General features: G+C 49.7%; 1 protein-coding gene and 1 long non-coding RNA gene across 2 annotated transcripts in view; one reads left to right on the forward strand and one right to left on the reverse strand.

Moving 5' to 3' along the window:
• Positions 1-25,733, reverse strand: part of LOC145525531 (uncharacterized) — a 28,644-nt gene extending 2,911 nt beyond the window's left edge. Inside the window, exons 1-2 of the long non-coding RNA XR_014068273.1 lie at positions 25,546-25,733; positions 13,279-13,438 (exon numbers count right to left, since the gene is read on the reverse strand). This is a non-coding gene — a long non-coding RNA (uncharacterized LOC145525531). The remainder of the gene's footprint in view (positions 1-13,278; positions 13,439-25,545) is intronic.
• PTPRJ (protein tyrosine phosphatase receptor type J) overlaps positions 1-25,783 on the forward strand; it is a 175,954-nt gene that overhangs the window by 33,625 nt on the left and 116,546 nt on the right. The window lies entirely within an intron of this gene.

The raw sequence follows: 25,783 nt of genomic DNA on the forward strand, positions 1-25,783 counted from the left end.
TATAATGGCGTTCCTTTCTGTTTGCTTTACAGAGCTGAGTTTGGTGAAATTTCAGGGGATTGTAGCCAATGGTGATCCAGAGACAATAAATATTGCTTTGTGGGGAGGTCTCTACCTCGGGTCTGATTTGGTGACCGTTAAATGGTAGCCAAATGGCAGAACCCATTATGCAAATGTGGAAGTGGCCGGATTTGAGTCAGTCACCTCCGCTTGTGGCATGAAATACCCTAATTTTTGGTGGCAGTGGTGGAGGGCGTTGGCACAGAAAGTCAAGATACTTTCCGTTCCCTGCTGCTGTGGGAATGTCTCTCATCTCTTCCAACCCTTCATTTGGCGTGGTCCCCTTTCATTCTTAGGACATCTGGGGTTCCCTGGGGCGTGGGAACCTGGTCCACATCTGACCCCCACTGAGCTCACGGTCGAAGGTCTCATAACTGGGCTTGGTGTAATCTGGGTGCAGAGCAAATGCTTGGTGACCGCAGCTGGCCCAGTCCCTGAGGTGGGTCAGCAGCTGAGCAGGCAGAGGTTTCAACCCTCTGAAAGTCAAGCTGTGTGTTGGTTCTGCCATTGCCTGCTGTCAGCTTGTAGCTTCTGAAGCTACCATTGGTGTGGATGTGCCCGTGAGCTACAAACAGGCTGTGGGCAAATTCATGAAACAGTAAAGGAGCAGGCGTTTGGACAGTTCACCTCTGGATTATCTGACTTTATTTTATTATGCGCCAGAGTTGACGATAGATCCCCAGATGCAGAGAAAGACCACGAAGGGCAGGCTGAACACTGATGGCTTATTTTTTAAAGAAACGACGGGGCATTTGCTTGCATTGAGTGGCATCACTGACTCAATGAACATGAGTTTGAGCAAGCTCCGGGAGATGGTGAAGGATAGGGAAGCCTGGCGTGCTGCAGTCCATGGGGTCGCAAAGGGTCAGAGATGACTGAGCGACTGGACAAGAACAACAAGGCATTTTATTTTTCTGGGGTAGGAGAGTAGTCTGCCCAGAGCCTTTAACAGGAGGGTGGGTTTCATATGCAAGCCTCAGGGTTTGGGGCATCAGAGGTGGGAATGAAGCCAAGAGCCGTGTGCGAAGGACACATGCATTGTGAACAGACTGAAAAATTGGGGCTACTTGTGGACATTACCGTGTGACTGCCTCATCCCACCCCTCACAAACAGGCAACACCCAAGAGAAGCCAACAGAAGTCTTGGAGGGACGTTTAGCACGTTCAGGTTCCCATTGCAACCTCCAATGTCGTTGCTGTGGTTTTAATTTTTTTGTTTTTGTGGTTCTTTTGCTTTTTAAGGGGCGCTCTGGGTGTATTTCATTTGTCAAATGGTTAATACCACAGTATTCCCTTTTCTGCCTAAAGGCAGCCGGTGATTCCTTCTGGCAAAGTGCTTAAGAACCACATATCTAAAGCCTGGCTGTCTGGGCTCAACCCCCTGGCTCCGCCCCTCATCAGCTCTGTGACCTTGGCCAAATTCCTAAATCTCTCTGTGTCTCGGTCTCCATTGTGAAATTGAGGGAATAAGAGAACCCACATTCTTACGACTGTCGTGGGGATTAAATATGTTCACCTGTAGAGAGGGCGTAGGGAAATGCTGGGCACCTGGCCGGTTTTATGCGAGTGTTGGTTATATGAGTTGATTAAGGTGCCGTGTGGGCAGTGGAAAGTGCTCTGGTCGGGTGAGTCAAGAAGCCTGGCTTCCGGCCTGATTCTAACAGACTGCGGTCCTCCGGCCGGGCACTTTCCCTCTCTGGGGCTTCTGACTTTGCACCTGTGAGATGAAGACATTTGGCTTGATGCGTGCTTTTCTGGGACTGTGGTAAGGGGTAAGAGGGGTGGGGGCAGCCCCACGACAGAGTGACAGGGGCTGTAGACCTCCGTCTTCGCTTCAGCTGGAGCAGGTTGGGTTCACTGCATCTGTGGATTTTGGTTCATGGGGAGGAAAGGGTTCTTTTGGTGTGTGTGTGCGTGTGTAAATGTAAGAGAGAGAGACAGAGAAAGGGAGAAACAAAGAAGTATGCAAGTGGCTGAACTCAAGGGCCCTTCCTGGGGAGAGAGGCAGGGTGAGTGGGCCAGCCAAGGGGGAGCTGTCCAGGGAGGCGTGGGCCTGGTGGGTGTAACGGAGCCTGGGGAGGGGGTCTGAAGGCCTGAGGTCACGTGGCACGGGACAGGACTAAATATAGAACAGTAGGGAGATGCTGCCTGTCCAGCTGATCCGGGCTGAGTTACTTACGCGGGAGGTACAAATGACTGCTTGTTTACAAGGTGACCAGAGTTTGGAGAAGAAATGAGCCAGGAAACCAAGAAAAATGACTATTAGACATGTAGAAATTCAGTTTTGTTATAGCTTACTAGTTCTTGCTGGAGGTCATCCCAACTTGAACAATACAGTTGCTGCCCTTTCTAGAACTGAAACCAGAAGGTGTCTGCCAGTCCTTAATACTTCTGTTTCCACCTCCCTCTCTCTTCTTTTCCTTTCCATTCGAATAACCATTCATTCCTTCATTATCACTTAGAGATGAGGCGCTATCTTGCCAAGTGGAAAATCCATTCACAGGCTGAATGGGTCTAACTTTCTCGAATGAGAGTTTTCCGTGGGATTTTGAACTTCATTCTTCCTAAAATGGGATTTAATGTTTCCTATTTTTCTTTCTTCAGTTGTTGTTTTATTAGATCTACAATATTTTTTTTCAGAGGGAAGTCCTGATGATTAATCCAGCAGAAGTTAGATGATTTATGCCGCCCCGCCCAGGCTGCTACTTTGATTAAAAAGCATCTTTCAAAAGCCTGCTTTAGGGGCTTCCCTGGTGGTCCAGTGGTTAAGGCTCCATATTACCAGTGCAGAGGGTGGAGGTTCAACCCCCGGTCGGGGTACTAAGATCCCACATGCTGCGGGACCAGAAAGTTAAACCAAAGAAACCAACAAAACACCAACACTCCCCCCCACCCCCCCATACACCTCATCCAGCTGGTCCCCTACCTGGACCCCAGCCTGTTCTCACATTCCTCCCACATTAGTGGCTTCATTAATCTGTAGGGCTCAGTGTTTGAATCCTGGACTAGGCTGTTTACTCACTGAAGACAGGAGTCATACTTACATTTCTTTTCCACTAATATTTTGCTACCATGACCAACCTTCCCTCTCTCCTGCTCTCTCACTCTAAGATGAGAGCAGTGGAGTAGATTTCCTGGTATAAACAGCTGATTCTGACGGGAGTAAGTGTTGGGGACTGAGCATCCATCCTGTTGTCCTGAAAAGGCTGTGCCTGCCGTCTTAGTTACTAGCTAGTGAGTGTTGTGGAGAAGGCAGTGGCACCCCACTCCAGTCCTCTTGCCTGGAAAAGCCCATAGACGGAGGAGCCTGGTAGGCTGCAGTCCATGGAGTCGCTGAGAGTCGGACACGACTGAGCGACTTCACTTTCACTTTTCACTCTCATGCACTGGAGAAGGAAATGGCAGCCCACTCCAGTGTTCTTGCCTGGAGAATCCCAGGGATGGCGGAGCCTGGTGGGCTGCCATCTGTGGGGTCGCACAGAGTCAGACACGACTGAGTGACTTCGCTTTCACTTTTCCCTTTCATGCACTGGAGAAGGAAATGGCAGCCCACTCCAGTGTTCTTGCCTGGAGAATCCCAGGGATGGCGGAGCCTGGTGGGCTGCCGTCTATGGGGTCGCACAGAGTCGGACACGACTGAGGTGACTTAGCAGTAGTAGCAGTGAGTGTTGAACGTTCGCTTGTAGAATGTACGTGGATCGCTGTGTTTCATGACTGAGCTGTGTTGTTATCTCCCTCATTCTGAGTGGCATCTAAGCCAGATCCGCCTGGACTTACTCCAGGTTCCCCCCCACTCCCCTCACCAGACCTGGCAAAGGCATGGATCCCACCTTACTCAGATGTTATTTCTTGAGTCTGCTTAGAAGGCCTGACACACAGTGGGTAATCAGGAAGAGATGAGTTGGTAATAGAAGGGAAAATAAAGATATCTTGAGTTTCTTCCGAGCTTGCTGCCCAGCTCTCTGGAGGGCCCTTCTGCTTTCTTTTAGCCATGCTATTGAGCAGGGCCTGAGAGTGTATGAGGAGGAGTTAGGTGCCAGGTCACTGTGGGTCAACTGTGGGCTCTGGGGGCAGGATTGGTGCCTGGGGCTGAAGGAATCAGGAATATCTGCTAGGCCCATAAATCTAGCATAAATATGGTTGATGTTGCAACTCAGAGGGCTTTGGGGGTGTGGTAGGTGGCCTGGTAAAAGGTAAGTGGACAGTGGAGGTTTATCCTCAGTCCTGGAGATTTGAGAGAGGTGACGGTATGGAAAACGGGTGGCTGTGTGCTCTGCCTAGCGGGGGCAGCTGCCAGTCAGCTTCTTTATCACCATGTAGAAGCGTCATCCTAGAAAAATTCAGAATTTTTTTTTTTTAATGTGATGTCTCCTAATTTTTGAATGTTGGCAACCATGTCAACCGCAGAGTCACGCCTGCTGGCTGGCTTCAGAGAGGGAGGGCCAGGCTGACGAATGTCAGAGGCCACCAGGGGACACTTGTTTGCCAGAGGGTCAGTTTAGGAGGGTGCAAGTCACCATCCAGATGGTGACATACCGTGATTGCCACAGAAATGGACTTGGCATTCGGGACAGGCGGAGCAGATGCCAGGAGTTGGCATCGAGGAGATGTGAACGACAAAGGCCGAGTTCTTTGCCCACCAGAAAGCCTGCTGTTCCTTGCTCCTTCCCTCGCCTGTGCCTTCGAGGGCGCCTCCCTGCCTCCTGTAGCCTCAGTCTGCGTCTTCCAGTCTGACTTTCAGGGCCTTCCTTATGCGGTGTACCTGTAGATGGTGCTCCTGCGTCAGAGAGTGGCCGCAACTGACTGACGCGCCCATGGGATCCCACTGGGCTCCTCCAGGCTCCCTGGGCCGCAGCCGGGGGCTCCCAGGACATGCCCACGGTTTCTTCCCTCCTGGCTTCACTCATGCCGTTCCCTCTGCTGGAATGCTCGTCCCTCCAGCTTATGGGCGAGTCGACTGCCTTCCCCCCTCTGTAAATTGGGAATAAACTGGGTGTTTCTCTCAGCCACCACGGCGCGTTCTCTTCCTCTGCAGCCCTGTCCCCGGCTCGCGGCTGCTCACTGGTCTGTCTCCCGCGGTAGACGGTGCAGGCTTTGCGGAGGGTCCCGGTCTCACTCATCACCCTGTGCCCTCGGTGTTTGGCTCAGGAGTTTATTGAATTAGACACTCCTCATTGGGGAGTGGAGCTTCCTTAAGAGGAAGCTGCTTCAGGTCTGTAGGGAGCATGGAAAAGGGGGCAGTTGGTCGGAACAGAGGGTGGGATACTGCCACTCGGGCTTTCTGGACTTCAGAGCAGGCACTGCCTGCAGGACTGTCAGGTTCATGCCTTTTTTCTCCCCCGCAGCTCTTCTTTAGGGCGCTCTTAGGTCCCACGTTCACAAACATCCAGGATCCAGGCATTGAGTGGAAATGAGAGGGGCTCCCCCGGTGAAAGAAAAAGCCCTCCACATTAGTAGTCCTTCTTCCCAGCTGTGCCTGCCTTGTGTCTTAAAGGCGGAGGTCTTTCCCGTTGCTCGGTTGTCTGCTGTCTTACTTTTCTGGAAGCACAGGGTCTTCCTGGTTTCTCTTTCCATTTTGTGCTTCTGACAGAGGCACGGGTGCTAAGAAATGTGGCTTTTATGGCAGAGAAATAAGATTGGAGGCGGGTGCTTGCTGGAGAGTGGTGGTGCTGGGAGCAGCTTGGGGACCCCTCTGTGCCCCCTCGTGCCGCCTGTCGTCCACCCTCAGCCCAAGGATGGGGACCTGGCACGCCCACACCCCCCAGTTCTTTGCAAAAAAACCTGGAAATCTGGGCTTTTAATGGGAAATCTCTTAATCATTAGCTTTGTTTCAAAACATTGTGAACCAGACCATCCATGAGCCTGATACAGCCACGAGCCCCTCCTGGTCTTGACTTTTTTTGGGATCTTTGGTGGAGAGGAGGGAAGTTAAAGCTACATGTGGGGGCTCCTGAGAATAAAGGGTAGTTTGGAAGTGAATAAAAGCCGAGAATGTTTGCAATGTTGGATAGATGCGTGATTTCATACCGTGTCCTGGTGCTGTGTGGCAGAGGCTTGTCCCTGTGATGTGCGGGGGCTTTGAGCCCTGCGCTGGCTGTGGCCTTGCTGTGTCTGCCTCAGGTCCTCTCCTGGGAGCTGCTGATGCTGCCGTGAGCACAGTGGACGCATCCTGCCTCATTGAACACCCCTTCCTGTGCCTCGGGGGTATGGGCTGCTTCTCATGGGTCAGGGGAGCCTCACATCTGTCTGCATCGCTTAGCCCCTGTGACCTCGTGCAGACTGGTCCAATTACCTTTCTGTTTCCAGAGCCATGAACAATAACTTTTTTTAAAAGGAAAAATGTCAACGAGTGCATGTACATGGTTGCATAAAATTCAGATTATACAGAAAGACCTAAAGAGGAAATTACTCTTTGCCCTTTCCTCTCTTCCTCTCCCAGTTATTTGAATAAAAAAAACTGACTAGTTATGTGACCTCAGACAAATCCTCTAACCCCTCCAAACACAATTTCCTTATATGTTATGGGATAGTAGTAAAACATGGGCTTCCCTGGTGGCTCAGACAGTAAAGAATCTGTCTGCAATGCAGGAGACCCCGGTTTGATTCCTGGGTTAGGAAGATGCCCTGGAGAAGGGAATGGCTACCCACTCCAGTATTCTTGCCTGGAGAATCCCATGGACAGAGGAGCCTGGTGGGCTACAGTCCATGGGGTCACAAAGAGTCAGACAAAAACCTAGTTCACAGTATTATTATTGTTTCTTGAGCATGGATTAAATGAGATGATGTGAAATCTCCAAAATCCTAAGCACACAGATTATTTTTTCCTTTTTTTTGTGTTGAGGATTTCTTTGGCAGTCTCATTTGTAGTTACTGCACGTTTGTCTTTGATAAACATACATGTTCAGCTGCATAAGAGAAATAATAAAAATATTAAAGCCGAGAAGTACTATTTTCAACTTGAAATCCTGTTCCTCCCCTCTTCCCATGAGGGAATCTTAGCATTGCTTTCATACCCTTGCGTCCCGAGGCTCCTGAAGACCTCTGATGACTGGCTCTCAGTAAGACCGGAGGACATTTTTCTCTTAATTAGAACAGGACGTGGGATCTTGATTGTATATTCCTTGCAGCCAGTGATAGAGATGACAGTGTAAGACGTGCTGGACGTTCAGATGTAAAACAGATTAATTTGTAGGAATGTTGGATTTTTATCTGGACAGATGTTTTGCTTTTTATGGAGCTAGTTGGGAGTAAAGATGGGGTCGGGGTTTTGTTGGAGCTTTAGTTTTGCTTTGAGCTCATGTTGGTTAGGATCAGCTTTAGCTGCATGGCCTTTCCTGGTGGCTCAGATCGTAAAGAGTCTGCCATGCAGGAGACCCGGGGTTGATCCCTGGGTTAAGAAGATTCTCCTGGAGAAGGGAATGGCTACCTACTCCAGTATTCTTGCCTGGAGAATTCCATGGACAGAGGTGCCTGACAGGTTACATTCCATGGGGTCTTCTTCTACACTTTTTTAGCCGCATACAACAAAATAAAACCCTGGCAACCTCCAGGTTCACCGTAATTTAAAAGATGCTTAAGGGATGTAAGGTTTTGTTTCTCACATAAAAATAAGTTGGAGGTAGCAGTTCAGGGACCGTAGAGCCCCCAGGTGTCATCTGGGATCCAGGTCTCCATCCTTAGTCACTTCATGGTCCAGGGTGTTCCCAGAACTCCAGCTGTCGTGTCTGAGCCACATGCGGCTGGAGAAGGAAGGGCACAGCCCTCGCAGGAGGCGCCTTCTCTGCTGCCCCAGCTCTCTCTGAGCTCTTTTCTGGAAGCCCCACAGAACACTTCTGCTTGCATCTCACTGCTAGTGACTTGGGCACACACACACTTAGCTGTAAGGGAGGCTGTAAAGTGTAGCCTTTAGTCCCCAGTGCGATGTGTAAACTTAAAAAAAGGGTCTTTGACTAAGGAGAAGGAGCCTGGATATTATGGATGTGGGCAGCAAGCAGTGCTTTCAAGGACTTAAGATGGTAGCAATTTGTGAGCTGACCTCCTTCCCACTTCTCTGCTCCCCTCTAAGCGAAGGACCACCTCATTGGTCTGTACAGTGACCATCGCCTATTAGAGTCTAGGGGCACAGACTCCTAGCCGACTCCTCCTTTTTAAAAATGGTGGGGTGCGGGTATAAGAGCCTGAAGCGGTAGGAGGGCTGATGGTAAACCAGCACAGGGGCAGAAGGTAAATTGTGTGGAGCCGTAGAAGGCGCCCAGGCCCTGGTGTCAGAAGACCTGGGTCAGCTCCCGGCCTCCTCTGAACTCTTCCTTCAGTGAGACGAGGGGTCCAGCCACCTCATAGGGCTGCCAAAGCCTGTGGATGCCTTGGCGGATCCGAAAGGGTGATGTGAATGATTAACCCACTGCTGGGTTGAAGCGTTTCCTGCAGGCATGTGGGAAGCACCCAGAGTGTAGAAGATGCCGTGGGTTCAAGGACGTCATAGAAGCGGTCCAGCCTGATCTGGCCCAGCACGCTGGTGGGGCGCAGCCGGACTCTGGTCTTTGCCAGCTAGCTGTGTGTCCAGACGTGGCCTGTGGGGCATGCAGGGCTGGAAACACGCAGCTCTTCCTCCTTCATGGTGTCCTTGCGCCTCTCGCAGTGTGTTTCCCTCATGCAGACCATCACCTGACTCTTCATCTGTCCAGTGCTGCAGCGCAGGGGACAGCGTGTCCTTCCGATGACTGCCTTGGTTGGCACATTTCGAGGGTTATTATGCTCATGGCTGGTCCTATCCCCATACCCCAGTGACGTTAGTACCTAGCCCCGTGTTAGAGGGAGCATCCCTGTGGCTCTATCATGGGGTTGTCATGAGGACGAGCGCCCAGCCAGGTGCCCAGCGCTTGGTCAGGGCTCGGTGAGTGACCACTGCTGCGTCCAGCTGGTCAGAGCTGCCCAGGCGGCAGAGAGTGACTCAGTTCCCCCAGCGCCTCTTCCTGCCCCCTGCCAGGATGTTCCCCTGACTTGGTTCCTTTTTGTTGGGTGAGATTCTCGTCCCTCAGCTCTGGACTTCCATGTGCCATCAGTTTCAAAACACGATGAATCAAACACAGATGGGGGAAGGGAGAGAAGGGAAGCCAAGCAGCCCAACAGGACTGGCCGCTGAGCACCTCCGCGAGACTCCTTGGCTGGGCTTCAAGTGCGTCTTAAAAACTTGAAGTTAAGCCCCAGATACGATTTTGTTTTCTGGCCCTTTCTTTGTCTACCTTGGCTTCTAATTAGTTAACCAATTAATGGATTCATTCAGCACTTGGCAGGTATTCAGTACCCGCCCGGTGCCGGTGCCAAACGCTGTTTATGTCCTGGGGATGTTGACGTACACAAACCGACCACGCCCCTGCCTCATGGAGCTTCCATCTGGTGGGGAAGACAGGTGGATTTCAGGCTGAGAAGTAAAATAGGGTGATGGGAGGCAGCTACTATTCTACATTTGGCAGCCGGGGCAAGCCTCCACAAGGGGTTCAGGAAACAGCGAGTTCAGATGCCTTGAGGAAGGACTGATCGGCTTGTTTGTGGGGCAGCAAGGAGGCAGCTCTTTGGGGAGTGGAATGAACTGGGCAGAGGGTGTGGGTTTTAGACTTTTGCTTGAGGAACTTTTCAACACTGATGTGGAGATGTTGAGTAGGGTGTTGGTAGCAGGTCCCTGGAGCTCAGAGAAGACACGGAGTCTGGGACTGGATCACGTGAGATTGGTTGTACTGGCCAGAGGGTGCATGTGTCCAGCCTTGGCGGATCTTCAAGAGATACAGGTGCCCGTCTACCTCCTTCATTGGCCTTGGATTTGCATCTGGACAGAGTGACCAAAGATCAGTCCCTGTGTTGCACCCCATCTGGTGTGGAAATCCCTCAGAATGACGAGACAAGTACACTGGAGAAGCAGTCACTCATGAGTCTGTCCCTGAGGTCTGGCCTCGATAACTGTTTGGTGGGTGGCCACTGATGGTGGTGGCCCTACTGGGATTGCTCAGCAGAACCGGAGCATTCGACCTGTACTAGCCAGCTGAGTATTCAACAAGTGCGTTCTTTACTACTAGCCTTCTCGCCAAGGCAAATAGGGGCGTGTACTGAGTAGGGACTCGGCAGGACTTCCAAGTGTGAACTCTGAAGGGCTGACTCTATGAACAGTTGCCAGTTGTCAAGCCCTTCTTACTTTGTCAGAAAGTAACATACAGACTTGGCACAGGACACCCCTTTTCTGTCCTTCAGTCTGTCCTGTCCTGGTGCTAGACCCTGGCGTGGACCTTCCTGCTGGCCATTCCCTCAAGATGGCACGTGAGAAGGATGTGATCTGTTGGGAAGAACTTGGCTGTACAGGCAAAGACTTGAGCAAGAAAAAGAACAAATGGTCATTCATTTGGTGCTTCCCATTAACCAGGTTTTTTTCTTTTTTTTTTCTTAAAGGAAACCTTCAAGAAAGGGAGATTCCCAGGCCATCTTTAGAATTTAGGCCTTGATTTCACATCATAGAATTGTTTCTTTTGGGGAAGGTTCAATGAAAGACTTAAATAACTTAGTGGATATGAGTATGAAGACATACTATAGATGTTAGGAACTGCTCTTGTTGCCTTAAAGGATACCCCTTTCCCCGGATCCTTATTGATTCATCTTATTTGAATCAAACCCATAGACTAGAGCCTGACACATATGTATACACTGTGTATATGCTGTGCATATATTAACTCATTTATCCTACATGTCAGTTGGGAGGTAGGCGCTATTATTTCATCTGTTTTACAGATGAGGAAATAGACATAGAGGTTAAATAAGGTCACCCAGCCAGCAAGTGGTAGAGCTCAGATATGAACCCGAGGAGCCTGGCTGTGGCTCCAGGCTTTTCACCTTGTTGGCTTTTCCGCAAATCTTTACTAAAGAATAACGACAATGGCCATATCCGTAACCGTTGCTGTTTTATACTGTCGCGGTATCATATATTTCAGAGGCGAAGACTCTTTATCCCTGCGTCGTCTTCAAAGCCCATTTTTCAGAGAAGGAAACAAAAGCCTCTGCATAGTTAAATAACCGCTCCGAGTCTGAGGAATGGCGCCAGGATGCCAACTGTGGTCTGTCTGGCTTCCGAATCCTGCTGTTTCCTCAGCACAATGACTGTCCTGCCCTCTGCACATAACACTGTCCTTCCCTGGGTGACTCATGGTCCCCGGTCAGCTCCTTTCAGACTTCGTGGCCCATGGCACCAGTTGGGCTGCAGGACGGGACAGTGGCCCGTGTTTCTCCAGGCCTGGCTCCCAGGCCACGTGAACACATCCCTGCCCCCCGACCCCATCATCCCCATCTCCGGGGAGGCTGGCGAAGTCGGAGCTTGGACTTGAAAGCTGTTAATCCAGCCGGGCCCCTCCGTACCCTCTGCTCTGTTTTCCTAAAGCACCTCAGATCTCCTTTTCCTGTGTGAAGGGGTTAGGCCAACACACACACCCAGTGTGATATGCATCTAGTTTCTGGGCGCTGGGATGAGCAGTTTCTGGTGAAGTGCCCGGCCCCAGAGAAGCCTTGGGAGGGTGGGGACCATCTGTGCTGTCCTGTAAAGGAAATTGTGGTTTCTTTCTTTCTTTTTTTTTTTTCCTTTTCTTTTTTCATTTATGGGAAAGGGAGACTTGTGTCTCAATTGAGTCTTTGTGGCGTTGTATTTCAGAGAGTCACAGAAAATGTTCTATGTAAATGACTATGAGCCCTGATTAGGGCCTCAATGGGCGCCATTGTGTCATATTGCTATTATTGGCGATTGCAGGATTCTAAATGATATTCTCATCAGGCTGAAAAAGTTCAGTGTTAGCAGCGAAACTCGGGGTTAATTATACTGCTCTGAATTAGGGCATAGAATTAAGTGGCGAGGAGAGGTGGGCTCTTAATTTCTCTCCCCCCTCCTCCCGCCCTCTGTCTCTGCAGGGTTGCTGCTGGAGGTTCGATCAGAGTATTGTTTAACCCGTGTTCTAAATTTGTACTTACTGGCATTTTGCTCTGCATGAGTGAGTACTCTTTCTGGTGTTGGGAAACACAGGACCAATTTATAGGACGGTCGGAGAGGGGGAGAAGGGATCTGCTTCCTAGCACATCCTTAGTCCCTCTGCCTCAGAAAGACTGAAGCCTTAGGGGGCGTGCGGGACCCCCTGGAGAGGCTCCTTTAATTTAGCTCTTGTCTCTTCTGCCTTTGAATTACCGGCTGCTCTGATACCGACTCACCTCTTTGAAGAAATGACACACTGACCTACATCTCAGCTGAGACAGATAGAAGCCTCTCTCTGTTTTGCCCCTTTGGATCCCCTAGGGGGGGCCTGCAAGGGAGGCCTGCGAGGCAGATCCTCTCGGGTTTCTTGCCCTCGACTTCTCTCTTGCCTGTTTGAATTGCAGAGCTTGGCTCTTTTTTGACTCGTTGCCTATTGTAAACTTCCTGCATTCCTTCTGCTCCTTGCTTTTGTCTATAAATTTCATGTCGCCTGCATCTTTTCCGAACCCACACCCCCCCTTCTCTTTAATATGTTACGTGGGCTATGAATACAATTGTTACATAAAAAATCTTTGAAAAAAATTTTTTTTGTAGCAGTAACCTCCTAGTTTATCGTCTGTATGTATCATTGTTTAACCACTTCATCACTTTTCAAAACATTAATTTTATTGGCGTATAGTTGCTTTACCGTGTCAGCTATACATGTACATATATCTCCTCTGTTTTGGGCTTCCTTTCCATTTAGGTCACCGTGGAGCACTGAGTAGAGTTCCTAGAGCTACACAGTAGGTTCTCATTAGTTACTCACCACTTTAGGTTTGTTTGTTTGTTTTTGTTCTGGCTGCCCAGCTTGTGGGATCTTAGTTCCCTGTTCAGGGCTCGAACCCAGGCCCATGGCAGTGAAAGCACCCAGTCCTAACCACTGGCTCACCAGGGAACTCCTCACCACTTCACCACTTTTGGATGTTTAGGGTGAATCTTTTTCTTTCTTTTGCTGTTATAAGTCACACTATATTGGCAACTAGCCTAGGACCAATTCCTAGAAATGAGCGTACTGAGAGTATGAACGGAAAAGAAGAGAAAGCATTTAAACCCAGATCCGTCTGCCTCGGAACCCAGTGCTCCTTCGGCCAGTCTTAGTTCTCTCTGACCTGCCAGGTGATCCAGAACCCCCCCAGAGGGGCCCGGCACACAACGCTGTCCCTGCGGGACCCACTTCTCACCTGGGTGGGTCAGAGGCACTGAGCTCTGGAATCCTTTTTCTCTCTTGTTTTTTGGAGTTTGACGGCGGTGAATGGTTCTCCAGGACAGCACCGGGTCCTGTCCGGCACAGCATGTACCGACAGCACATGTTCAAGAATACCACATTGTTAGCACGTGGCCCTTGAAAGAGTAAAAGATAGTTGTTTTTTATGGCCATGCTTCACAGCATGTGGGATCTTACTTCCGTGACCACAGCTTGAATGGCGGGGCCACGGCCCTCTGCAGAGGGCGTGAGGGGTCCTAACCATTGGACCACCAGGGACTGCCGTAGCGAATGTGATTTATTCCTCCCCGTGCAGACCCCTTGCAGAGTGTCCCATCCCTATTTGGAAACATTAGTTCTCAGGTTTTTCAGTCGATGTGGTAACATATTTTCTATATTTATAGTATGTAAAACACTTTCTGAAGCACAGCCCTGACCGAAACAACTGTCTTTCCCACGCTGTGCATCCTCTCAAGACCTAGAGAGAATATGAGGGGGGTGAGGAAGGGGTCCTTTGGTCAAACAAGCTGGGGAAGAGCTCTGTTCTCACGCCAGCCCTGGGGGACTTCCCTGGTGGTCCAGCGGCTAGGGCTTTGCCTTCCAATATAGGGAGCTGTGGGCTTGATCCCTGGTCGGGGAGCGAAGATCCGTGTCTTGTGGCCAAAAAATCAAAACGTAAAAGAGAAACAGCATTATTAACAAATTCAAAAGACTTTAAAAATGGTCCATATCAAAAAAAAAAAAACTCTTAAAAAAAGAGATTCCTGAAGCCCTTAGACTCTAGGAGGCTCAGCTATGCTGTGGCTGGGAAGCCTGTTTAGTTCTGTGGATGCCACTTTGTCCCCCGGGACACCTGTTGATATCTTGTAATAGAAGCAGCATGTGAAACAGTGCTGAGCTAGGGATTAAATCCAGACTCCTAGCGTTTCAGTCCGCATACCTGCTGTCATCTTTTCCTTTCCTATCCTTCCTGGCCTCTGTGCATCTATGGACACCATTGTCTCCGCCTCCTCTGCCCTTTGCCTTATCTAAACACAGCCAACTTCAACCGTATCTTCACATGATCAGATTCAACCCCATTTGCAAGACTCAGTTCAGAGCCTCCTTTTTTTTTGCTTTATCCTTAGACATTCTCTGTACACTTTGCCTCTGGGCCCCTGGCATCCTTGCAGCTCGCTCTTCTTTGTACCTGCCGTGTGTCATGATATCCTAGCTGGTGCTCCATTTATTTGTGTCCACGTCTTTTTGACTGATTCATCTCCTTGAAGACCAGTCTTCCTGTCATTGCCTCAGTTGGACTGTCACATTGTCTTGCACATAGTAAGTGCTCAGTAAATGCTGAGCAGATGTTCGTAGTGTTGGTTAATGCTTCCGTGGAGGGAGGGCCTGATGGTGGTGGTCACAGTGGAAATGTCCCACAGCGATATCTATGCTGACCTCAAAAAACAGATCACTGAATGAGATGCAGAGTCTGCCTTCTCCATTCAGCATTGCTGGGGAGGACAGCTATTAAAAAAAATTTTTTTTATTGTGTGAAGATCATATAATATAAAACATACTCAGTTCAGTTCAGTTCAGTTGCTCAGTCATGTCCGACTCTTTGCAACCCCATGAACCGCAGCACGCCTGGCCTCCCTGTTCATCACCAACTCCCTGAGTCCACCCAAACCCATGTTCATCGAGTTGGTGATGCCATCCAGCCATCTTATCCTCTGTCGTCCCCTTCTCCTCCTGCCCTCAATCTTTCCCAGCATCAGGGTCTTTTCCAATGAGTCAGCTCTTCACATCAGGTGGCCAAAGTATTGGAGTTTCAGCTTCAACATCAGTCCTTCCAATGAACACCCAGGACTGATCTCCTTTAGGATGGACTGGTTGGATCTCCTTGCAGTCCAAGGGACTCTCAAGAGTCTTCTCCAACACCACAGTTCAACAGCATCAATTCTTCGGCGCTTAGCTTTCTTTATAGTCCAACTCTCATGACCACTGGAAAAACCATAGCCTTGACTTGACGGACCTTTGTTGGCAAGGTAATGTCTCTGCTTTTTAATATGCTGTCTATGTTGGTCATAACTTTCTTTCCAAGGAGGAAGTGTCTTTTAATTTCATGGCTGCAGTCACCATCTGCAGTGATTTTTGAGCCCAGAAAAATAAAGTCTTCCACTGTTTCCTCATCTATCTGCCATGAAGTGATGGGACTGGATGCCATGATCTTAGTTTTCTGAACGTTGAGCTTTAAGCCAACTTTTTCACTCTCCTCTTTCCCTTTCATCAAGAGGCTCTTTAGTTCTTCTTCACTTTCTGCCATAAGGGTGGTGTCATCCGCATATCTGAGGTTATTGATATTTCTCCTGCCAATCTTGATTCCAGCTTGTGTTTCTTCCAGCCCAGCGTTTCTCATGATGTACTCTGCATAGAAGTTAAATAAGCAGGGTGACAACATACAGCCTTGACGTACTCCTTTTCCTATTTGGAACCAATCTGTTGTTCCATGTCCAGTTCTAACTGTTGCTTCCTGACCTGCATACAGGTTTCTCAAGAGACAGGTCAGGTGGTCTGGTATTCCCATCTCTTTCAGAATTTTCCACAGTTTATTGTGATCCACACAGTCAAAGGCTTTGGCATAGTCAATAAAGCAGAAATAGATGTTTTTCTGGAACTCTCTTGCTGTTTCGATGATCCATCAGATGTTGGCAATTTGATCTCTGGTTCCTCTGCCTTTTCTAAAACCAGCTTGAACATCTGGAAGTTCACGGTTCACGTATTGCTGAAGCCTGGCTTGGAGAATTTTAAGCATTACTTTACTAGTGTGTGAGATGAGTGCAGTTGTGTGGTAGTTTGAGCATTCTTTGGCATTGCCTTTCTTTGGGATTGGAATGAAAACTGCCCTTTTCCAGTCCTGTGGCCACTGCTGAGTTTTCCATATTTGCTGGCATATTGAGTGCAGCACTATCACAGTGTCATCTTTCAGGATTTGAAATAGCTCAACTGGAATTCCATCACCTCCACTAGCATTAACTGTACCTTTCAGTGGCACTAAGTACATTCACCTTGTTGTACTACTCTCACCATCATCTCTCTCTGGCATTTTTTACTTTCCTAAACTGAAACTCTGTCCCCATTAAATACTACCCAGGGATTGAACCCAGGTCTCCTGTGTTGCAGGCAGATTCTTGACCATCTGAGCCACCAGGGAAGTCCCCTTCACCCCCACTCCCCTCACCCCCAGTCCCTGGCATCTATCAATGTACTTTCTTTCTTTTTTTTTAATAATTTTATTTATTTAAAGCTATAAATAAATACAAAGCAACAAAGCCAGGTCTTCATTGCTATGTGGCCTTTTTCTAATTGCAGCAGGTGGGGGCTACTCCCTAGTTGCAGTGTGCAGTCTTCTCATTGCAGTAGCTTCTCTTGTGGTGGGGCACTGGCTCTAGGGCATGCGGGCTTCAGCAGTTGCAGCGTGCAGACTCAGGAGTTGTGGTTCTGGGCTCTAGTGCACAGGCTCAGTAGTTGAGCATGAGTTTAGTTGCTCTGTGGCATGTGGGATCTTCCTGGACAGGGATCGAACCTGTGTCCCCTGCATTGACAAGCCAATTCTTTACCATTGAACCACCAGGGAAGCCCTACCAATGTACTTTCTGACTCTATGAATTTGACTGTTGTAGGTACCTCACACAACTGGAATCAAACAGTGTTTGTTTGCACCTACTGAATATTGGAATGCATTTTTAAGGTTAACTTAATATATGTTGTACAAGCACATTGTATCCCCCCACCCCCAGGCTATATAGCAGGTTCTCATTAGTTACATATTTTTACATAGCTGTGTGTAGATGTAAATCCCAATCTCCCACTTTATCCCCACCCCCCGCTCCTGTTCCTTTAGCACAGCCTTGCTTCTGATTTTTTTTCCTGATCAGTTACAGTGAAGGTTTCATTTCTAAGACTACTGGTAAATGATCTTCACCTTTTTGAGGAGCACCTAGTGCATAAAGGAGTTAGCATCTGGTTATCTCTATAACCCTTCTGTCTACCTAGTGAGCTACGTAGGGTTTGTTACTCAGCTCGGGTCGAAAATCGTACCCCAGAGAGGTTAAAAAATGGGCTCGGGCACAGTCATATGGTAAGTGGCAGTGCTGGGAATTAAACTCAGGTGTGACTCCAGAGTCCTTAATACCACATAACTGTATTGCCTTTCACCAAATGCAGCAAATGCTGTGGCATGTATGTGTCACTTATAGATTTATTGAATTGCTTCTGGAGCCCTCCCTCCCCTTCCTCTTTTGAATAACACTGTTTCTTCTCTCCTGGGTGCGATATCTGTGGCTTTAAATGTGGCTAATTTACTCAGTTTTACACATTTTCTTAATTCTACTTTTTCCCTCACCCCCTCTTCTTTTTGAAGCTTTATTGAGAAACCAGCTGATGGAAAGATAAAGGGCTCCCAGTGTGCAGTTTGACATTAATAGTTGACTGTCTCCCCCGATCTGCCCTTTGCCCTCTCTTGGCATCACCGACACATCCTAACCTCATGCCTTTCCAGATTCTAAGTCTCAGACCTGTTTTCTTTGGATACGGACTGCCCGTAGGTGTTGATTCTTTTGGAAGTTCCCAGATAGCATATGCGTGCATGCCAAGTAGCTTCAGTCATGTCTGACTCTTTGTGACCCTGTGGAGTGTAGCCCACCAGCCTCCTTTGTGCATGGGATTCTCCAGGCAAGAATACTGGAGTGGGCCTTGCTAAACAACCCAGCACCAGAAACTGTCACCAGCTCCCTGAGATGTGTGCGTGCACGTGTGTGTGTGCGCGCACACACACCTAGCGAGATGTAAACATTTACAAGGAATAAAGGACATTCTTTCCCCAGAGCTGAAATCTGGATAGTCTCCAATGTATACAGCGTTGACGGTGATTCCATATGTTTTGTTCATCTTTATGTTTTTGTAGCCTCCACAAATTTATTTTCCACGCTGCTGCCACCAGCAGGAGAGCGTTTCCACAATGCAGATCTGACAATCTGACCCGGTCATTCCATGGTTAAAAGTCTTTCTTTGGCCCCCCCTGGAGCCCTCAGGGTGATTGGCTGTTGGTTGCCCACTTTCCAGCCTCTCTTGTGTTCTTCCTGTAAGTTTGCTCCAGCTGGGATGTATTCCAGGTTGTTCCTGCGCGTATGTGGCTCTCTCTTCTCTAGGCATTCCTGGCTGGCGGCGCCTTCTGTACCTGTCACTCTTCTCCCCCTGGCTAATTCCTATTGGCCACTTCCAGAAATCTATGCCCAATCAGATCCATCCCGCGTCCACCCTTCTGTTGCGTCACTGGGCTCCCTGGGCTCTGTTCCGGTTCGCTTCCTCCCTCGGCTGGACCATTCACACCTTGCCTTCTTCATCTTTGTACCTGGCACACAGTCGGAGCTCAGTAACGCTTGAATGCAGGATTAGTCACAAGACTTTATTTCCTGTGAAAATGCAGAGAGGTGGGAAAATCTGAGCATTCTTGTTCCTTGCGCATTCCCAGATTTGCTTGATAATCACTCTGCTGGTTATCCAGTGCCTACTGTGTGCATTGCCAGCGCTTTTGTTACCCTTGCTGTACCCACGTATATAGTGTTCCTACTGACCCCATCACACCAGTGAAGAAGCAGGGGCTCTGTTTCTCGGATGAGAAGTCAGTAGACCATGGCTTCTCAGCATTTCAAGGCACTTTCTGCATTTACAGCTGAAGGGCATCACCACTGAGGCTCAGGGAAATGGTGACAATATTGTGACAATATTTGAAACAGAATCTTCGGTGCTTGGGCCCTGAGAGAAGTTGCCAGTTGCCAAACTCCTGAATGTAAAGGGGGAGGGGGGATTTTCTTTCTCAAATAATTTGCATTTACATGAAGGCCAAATTGGAGTTGTTTATTGACTCAATAAAGATACTATCTCTTTGAATAATTCAGAATCTGATGGCCCTATTAGCCTGAGTTCCCCTTTTGTGAGCGACACAGGCTGCTGGATCAGGCCTCACTGTAGAGCTGGGGGGTTATCTTATAAGGGGTCTGTTCAGTGTTGTCTGGTCATATGAATTTTTATTTCCTCAGTAGGACATGACTGAGGCTCTGAATAGTCAGAGAAAGCATCTCTCTTCTGTTTTTTCTCATGAATAGAACACTCTGTGTCCTGAACTGTTGCTCCACTGGGGCCAGCACATGGTGTATTTTCCTTAAGTTTGAACCAATATGCTTTTTCGTTTTGGGGCAATCCAGGTAAACTCTGGTGCTCCTGGGTGGCAAGGAAAGCATTTCTTTTGTGTTTTTCCCTTCTGTCCTGGTGTTTGAAAAAGCATATTTTGAGTTGCATGACTAATCAGCATATTTATTAGAAATTAATGTTCTGCCAGTGATCAGAAATTCCTTCCTCTCTTCCATGCTCTCAAATCAGAACAGTGCTGGGGGCTGGAACTCGGTGGTGGGGGCGGTATTCAGATCCAGAGGACAGCAGTTCAGAACATTGGAGACATTTGCAAGAATAAGTCTATGGCCTTGGGCTCTGATTCATTTATTGTGTGTGTGTGTGTGTGTGAGAGAGAGAGAGAGAGTGAGTGTGAGTGTGATGGGTGTAGGGCGAGAAAGAGAGGAAGATTGATTGGGAGGAGATGGTGGCACAGAGTAGAACGAGACTTCCTGAAACCTGGGGCCTGAAGAGATATCATAATAACTGTGTTTTCCAGCCCTTGTGTCAGGCTCAAGTTCTGATAAAAGGTTTCTTATGTCTTGTGAATTTGTTAACGTGAAAAGTCTTATATAACTGTGGACATGTGGCTGGTAGACTGCTTTATGGAAAAGAATAAACCCCTATAGGGTGGGTCCTGACCTGTGAGCTCAGAACCTGATTTGAGTTGCAGACAGTGGCCTTCAGTCTTTGACCAGTTCCCTTTTGGGTGGAGCCTTCTCTGCCGGCCTGATAGTCATAAACGGCGGCACGCTTAGTCTGAGGGCTTTTTCTTTTTCAGGAAAAACAGAACCACACCCATCTGACCAGGAAGACCTGGGCCGAGCCCCAGGAAGACCAGCATCTCTGGCTGGAGGACTGTGGGAACTGAGGCAGACATATGCAGGAAAAAAATAACAGTTTCTCGTCTTTAGAAAAAAGTTCAGTGTTCACTTGACTAGAACAAGTGCCACCTGTATGACACTGTGGAAGGTCAAAGCAGAATAGGGAAGGAAATGGTTGAATAATTCTGTTTTTTTTTCCCCTTTCTTGAGGTTTTTGTTTTTCCCCCCTTTCCTCCCCATCTAGAGGGATATGTCCCAATTGGCAGAGTCCGGTGGAGCTTGAGATTGTAGGGGTGGGGTCTGGGTAGGGGCTCAGCCATGGCTGACTCCCAGCTGTGGTTCAGAGTGCAGCCCCGTGCTTCATCCTTAGAACCCTCCTCCGAGTTGAGAAAGTGGGGGCTTAGAGGGTAGGTCCCAGGGTCTCATGGCTAGTATGTGGCTTTCAGATCCGTGCTGGGGTCGGGGTGGAGGAAGAAGCCCTGGATACATTGAGGAGGGCAGTTTTGCAGCCCCTCTCCCACCCCTCAGAAAGGATGCTCATCACCTCACTCCTGCTTTGATGCTCTGGGAGGTTCCAGAACCAAGAGATTCGTTTGCTCAGGGGGGCTCCCTGGAGCTTGGCTGCTGTGTGGGAAAGGCAGGGAAATGCGGTGTGCTGGGCTGTGGGAGGCATGGGCCTTGGTGCACACAGCCTTCCTGGGGACGGGGCGGTCCACGCTTGTGCTTTTCACCTGTGCTTATTTTGAGGCACGCACGCTTCTTGCTCGAGTGGGGTTGAACTGGCTCCTCACCCAGCTGGACTTGGGTTGACTTCCTCAGTGGATCCCACTTGGGAGGGCAGGTGCGCTTTCCAGTGTGGGCCGTGGTTCACAGCTGCTCTGCCATCAGGCGCGATGGCCACTGGACCCTCAGAGGAACTGGGTGGCCCAGGGGCCAGGCTGGGGCGGGGTGGTTGCCTGTCATCTTCAGCCTATGCTCAGGGATCCGGCTGGCTTGCTAGTGACGATGGACAGAGGAATAACTCATCTAATGCTTCCATGCACTTCAGTGGGGTTTGGGTGTGCATTACAGGAACCCGCAGGATGAAGGGGTCGGGTCGGATAGTTTTCTGCCCACTTCATACATGAGGCCTTGGAGACGTGTTAAAGACCATACAGCATTTGGAACTCAGCTGCCTTCCTAAGGCTGGTGTTCCTTCCACTACCCTGTCCAAATCAGAGTGAGGAGACACGCCAAGTTAGACCTTCAGTGACCAGAGCTACACTGGAGGAAGTGGCCAGACGGGCTTGACGGTGACCCGAGGCAGTAGAAGCCATCACTGCAGTGCTTTCTCTGCGCCAGTCCCTTTTGTCCAGACCCCAGTGGGTGATCTTAGACGTCTTTTGAGATTTAAGTCTCTCTGGTTTCTGCTGCTTGGAGCTGAGCAGGGGAACTTCTGTTTGGTGCAGAAGGATGGTGGGATGTCGCTAGGTAAGATCTCGAGGCCACTGGTGCAAGACTCTTGCGGCTCTCGGGTATTTTTCTTTTGAGAGTTTGGTTTTCTTCCCTTCCCTTCACTTCTCTTTTCTCCACCCACCTTGTGTTTTGAGCCCCTCGTGGCTTTCCCGCGGGTGGAGACAGGTAGAGGCAAGCAGGTGGAATATTTGTGTGTGGAGCTGATCCCCTTGAGTGGGTGTGGCTGGTGGTGGTCCAGCTGGCTCGGCCTCTCTCCTGAGTCTATAGGCTGCGGCCCACCCACCCGCCTCTCCCTGGGGGGCTCAGGGGCCGGCCACCTGGCGCTCACAAGGGCGGCTCTCCATGTGTTCTTGTGTGCCGCCTGATCACGTGGGTACACGTGACCGTTTCACAGCCTCGTTCTGTTTGTGATCTCAGGTGCGCTGAAGGCGGGGTGGATCGCCGCTTACTGGCACCTGTGTGGAGGCCCTGCCCCGGGCACCTTCCCACCCACGAGCTCATTTAATCCTCATGGTAATGCGGGGGGGGGGGTGTCTCTTACAGAGAAGGAAATAAACAGGGCCGTTTGCTCGGAGGTTACTTTCATTCTTCATCCAGTCTGGAGTTACGGAGTGTCTGCTGTCTGCTGAGCCCCGGCCTAAACCTGGCCTCGATGCATGAGGCCCACAAAGTCCCTGTCCTCATGGAGGTGGGACTCTGAGGGTGGAGCTCCCTTAGTGAGGTTTGTGAGTGGGGAGCAGTGAGAAGGGACTGGAGGCTGGTGGAGGGCTTAGGATTTTAGCCCATTTTACTCGGACACTTCATATTCCATCACGTTACCAGCCTTCTGCCTGGGTGTCCTCCCCACTCCCCTTAGATTATTAGCACAGTTTATATATGTGTAAACCTAGGCTCAGGGAGGGTGGGTAACTTGTCTGAAGTCGCCCAGTAGGTGAGCTGGAATCTGAAGAAGACCCTGGGTGGATTTCTATCATCTTACACTGCCTACCTGTGCATACCGTGTTTTCATAAAAAGAAACAGTTAGCGGAAGAATAGCAAGTCCTTCTGTGAGCATTTGGGTAAACTCTCAAACACATTAACTTCAGAGTTGCTCCTATATAAGGGTGAGCTCTGTGTCTTATGTTGTAATTGGGACTCAGATGTGGAGCATCTGGGGTCTGGGGCGGGGGGGTCTCTCTGAGCTCGTGGCCTTGGCTGGGTCTCATAATCTCGCTCCATTTGAGAGTCAGGGTGAAAAACCTCTTCAGACAAAGCCCTCACTTTTGTTGCCAACATGATCCCGTGTTAATTTTTAAACTCTGCTCAAACTTTCAGAAAAGAGAAGTCTGGAAATTCCATGTTGAGCCACCAGTGACTTCCTGGCACACGTGCACGTGAGCGTGACACGGGCTCCCGGCGGCTGACGTGGCCACAGGGCAGACGCCCTGGTGGTTCTCCTCAGAAACAGGAGTTCCTACCTTCTCAGGAGGCCTCCCGAGTTGGTTAGGACTAACTTTATTTGGTTCTGGTTGTTTGTGGCCTTGTTGGGGGTTGCCTTACAGCGAGCGGACGTTGTGGGGGCCCTGTTTGAAGCCCCCAAACACCAAGTTCGCGCTTGTTCTTGTCACATGAAAGAGCACCCTGACGGGGCATGGGTTTTGTGGTTCAGTCTGTTGCTTGTTCTCTCGGGGTCTGCAGAGGAGGCCTGACTCATCCTTTCCTTTGCTACCAAATGCTGCTGTCTGGTCCTGGGCCCCTTCTCCTTCTTGCCTTTGCTTACTTAGTCAGCACCCCCATCCAGGACATCTTTGGGGGTACAGGTGACCCCAGGAAACTCTGCTCGGAGACCCCCGAACTGCCCCACCTTGCTCAATGTCCCATGGGGCCCTGCCCTGCTTCTGGGAAGCCTTCTGTAGCGTGGCTGCTCCCCAGCTGATGGCGGAGATAGCTCTCAGCATTCAGGAGACATCTCAGCTTTGCTGATCCGTCTCTCCTAAAGTTTGTGAGGTGCCAGGCACTGGCGTGCTGTGAACCCTCTGCGTGCATAACCTGTCACTGTCTTCACCCAAACCTTGGGAGGTGGGTATTTTTCTTGTCCCCACTGGATGGTTGAAGAAACAGAGGCTTGGATGGAGGCAGTCACTTATCCCAGCTCACACAGCCAGCTGTGGAGGACTGCGTCTCACCAGAGGGGCAAGTCCTTCGCTTGCACGCGCGAGTGCGAAGTTGCTTCAGTCGTGTCCCACTCTTTGTGATCCCAGGGACTGTAGCCCTCCAGGCTCCTCTGTCCATGGATTCTCCAGGCAAGAATACTGGAGTGCGTTGCCCTGCCCTCCCCCAGGGCATCTTCCCCACCTAGGGATCGAACCCTTGTCTCTGGCATCTCCCTGCGTTAGCAGGCAGGTTCTTTACCACTAGTGCCACTTGGAAAGCCCTGCAGGCTGAGGCAGGAGTTTTATTTTAAGGTTCCTTCAGCTTTTCCCTCTCAAGCCTTCTAGTTAAGATAGGGCCTCTCAGCCTTGGCATTCCTGACATTTGGGGCTAGATCATTCTTTTTTTTATGTTTAACTTTTTGGCAATGCCACGTGGCTTGTGGGATCTTTGTTCCCCCAACCAGGGATCAAACCCGAGCCCCCTACATTGGAAGTGTGCAGTCTTAGCCACTGGACCATGGGGGAAGTCCTCTGATCATTCTTTGTTGAGGGGGCATCTCTGGCTTCTACCCACTTGATGCCAGTAGCACCCCTGCCCTGCCTGCCACCTCGCAGCCTCCAGTGTGACCACCCAAAGTCCCTCCAGATATCGTCAGGTGTCCCCTGGGGTTGGGGGGGGGGGATGGAACAAAACTGCACCTGATGAGGACCACTGAGTTATAGTGACCACTTCAAACCCTAAACCAGGATGTACATTATTTGGGGCTGAAGGAAGATAGAGCATTTAAAATCAGGACTGTCTTAGCAAACTTGAAACTGCTGCTTTAACTACAGCATTCTGTGTGGAAAGACAGACTGACAGCAGGCCTTACGTGGGGATAACCTTTCAAGATGAAATTTATTTGTTTACTTTAAAAATACTTAATTAAATAATTTATTTGGCTGGCTTCCCTGGAGCCTCAGCGGTAAAGAATCTGCCTGTAATACAGGAGCTGCAACAGACACAGGTTCGATCCCTAGGTCGGGAAGATCCCCTGGAGGAGAACATGGCAACCCGTTCCGGTATTCTTGCCTGGAGAATCCCATGGACAGAGGAGCCTGGCGGATTACAGTCCATGGGTTGCAAAGACTCGGACACGACTAAAGTGACTTAGCACACGCACGCACAGGTCCTGGCTGGCGGCATGTGGGATCCAGTTCCCTGACCAGGAATCGAAGCCGGGCCCTGAAAAGGAGTGTGGACGCTTAGCCACTGGACCACCAGGGAAATCCCACGATGAAATTTAAATTACCCTGCATACCTCTTGGAGGCCTGCTATGGAGTCCCCTTAAAGTCTTTTGTCTTTGCTGGTAACTTGTGGGGGAAAAAATCATAGTCTTTGATTTATTGAAGTTTTGTGGCTCAAGGCACTTTCTGCTGGAAAGAACTGGGTGAATATGAGAAGGGCCTCCCTCAGGCCCCGGGACACGTGGAAAACGTACCCTGACGGAGCACTCCTGTGTTCTCCATACGCCCCTGCCGCACCTGGCCTGCAGGTCTCACTGGCGCGCCACACCCGGTCAGGGGTGGTGTGTGTACGCAAGCCCACGTGAGTTTCTTTTCATACACACAGCTGGCAAACCTGTCATGTTTTGTCCGATGCGGTTTCTTCTCCTCCATGTGTAGCTCCTGTGGGTTCACACATCCATCCTCAGAGGCTCCAAGCCGACCTGTGCCAGGCTGCACCTGAAACCTCAGAGCGGTTATTTGCAGAGATCATTAAACATGGGAGCACATAATGTGCTGAGATGCCTCGTACTGAGAAAATCCAGTTTATTAAACCTCAAATAGAACAGTAAAATTTGGAAATTCTGTGGAAG

Source organism: Giraffa tippelskirchi, chromosome 11, assembly GCF_054371585.1.
Source record: "Giraffa tippelskirchi isolate mGirTip1 chromosome 11, T2T-mGirTip1v1.2.pri, whole genome shotgun sequence".
In the NCBI taxonomy this organism is placed as follows: Eukaryota; Metazoa; Chordata; class Mammalia; order Artiodactyla; family Giraffidae; genus Giraffa; species Giraffa tippelskirchi.